This window comes from Pteropus vampyrus, unplaced genomic scaffold (genome assembly GCF_000151845.1).
Source record: "Pteropus vampyrus isolate Shadow unplaced genomic scaffold, Pvam_2.0 Scaffold10189, whole genome shotgun sequence".
In the NCBI taxonomy this organism is placed as follows: Eukaryota; Metazoa; Chordata; class Mammalia; order Chiroptera; family Pteropodidae; genus Pteropus; species Pteropus vampyrus.
The window spans coordinates 367-1872 of NW_011898970.1; the positions used below are offsets into that span (position 1 = coordinate 367).

General features: G+C 33.8%; 1 pseudogene; it reads right to left on the reverse strand.

Annotated features, from left to right (window-relative positions):
* Positions 1 to 416: 416 nt before the first annotated feature.
* LOC105310726 lies at positions 417 to 1032 on the reverse strand (annotated as a pseudogene).
* Positions 1033 to 1506: the final 474 nt, after the last annotated feature.

Consider the following 1506-nt stretch of genomic DNA (forward strand, 5'->3'; position numbering starts at 1 on the left):
AAAACCAGCTTTTGGTTTCATTTATTTGGGGATTTTCTCTATTTAATTTGTTTTGTTTGGGGTTCATTAACTTCTTGAATCTGTAGATTTATATATTTTGCCAAATTTGGGAAGTTTTAACTATTATTTCAATGAGCACTTTTTCACTCCTGCCCTTTCATCTTTCCTCCTGGTACTTGATGATACAAATGATAGATCTTGTGGCTTTGTTCATTTTTTTTTTTTTTGGTAGTCTGTTTACTCTGTTGTTTAGATTGGACAGTTTCTATTGTTCTGTCTTTCAGCTTAAAAATTCTTTTCTCTATCTCTTACATTCTGCTCTTGGGCTCATTCACTAAGTTTTCCTTTTACTTTCTTTTTTTTTTAAATTTTAGCATCTATTGAGTTTATTCACCATAACCACAGAGGTATTGTCTTCATGCCGTCACATACAGACACAAACACAGATACAGCACAATATCTATATTTAGCTCAGTGCATTCTTTCTGAGGCTCATTTATATATGTCTTCATATGCCACAGCCTATTGTTTAAATAATAGATATTTTCAATACCAATTCCTTTTTTGGCTCTCTCAGATCTCAATATCATGGTTCCGACACACAGAGCATGTTGTTTTCCTTTTGCCGTGATGGCAACAATCATATCTACTGCATGCAGCAGGGTAAAGTTTAGCTCCAGGAGTTAAGCCTGTACACATGATATTTGCTCTACTGAGTATAATTTTGATGGCTCCTTTATCAGCTTCCTGGTGTGACCGGATAAAAAGATATTTGTGAAGTAATCTTAGAATTGGATGAAAAGGCTCTTCTCTTTGTCTAAAAAATAGTAACTCTCTATTTACTGTAAGGATTTCTATGTGTCCATGTCATCATATTATTTTGACAGGATCTTTCTTAGGCATGATTTGATTAAGCCATGGTTCAATACCTAGAAATTGCTCTATCAATTGGTTCTTAACACCCTTTACCACTGAGGTTTTCAACTGGATGCAGTTGGACACATTTTCTTTTTCATCAAATTTCTTGAACATGATCTAAGATGAAGAGTGTGGCGATAGGGAAGGGCCCAGAATGGGAAAAAAATTGAATTATCAAGGATCCGGCAGATCCCCTTACATGAAGAAGGTACTGATAGTCAGACCTATAGTCGTTATCCTAGTCCTGTTCTAGTTATTTTCAGTTCTAAAATTTCCATTTGATTCTTCTTAATATCTTCTTTTTCTTTACTGAGACTTTCTATTTCTTTGCCAACATGTCCTATTTTTTCATTTTTTTTCAAGCATGTTTTTAATTGCTGTTGAAGCATTTTTATGATGGCTGCTCTCAGTTTTGTCAGGTGATTTTAACATGTCTGTCTTCTCAAGTTGACATCTATTGATTACCCTTTTTCATTTACTTTGACATCTTCCTGTTTTTTGGTATGAGTGATTTTTGATGGAAACTTATACATTTGGGGTATTATATTATGAGTCTCTGGATTTTATTTAAAATTTCCGTTTTACCTG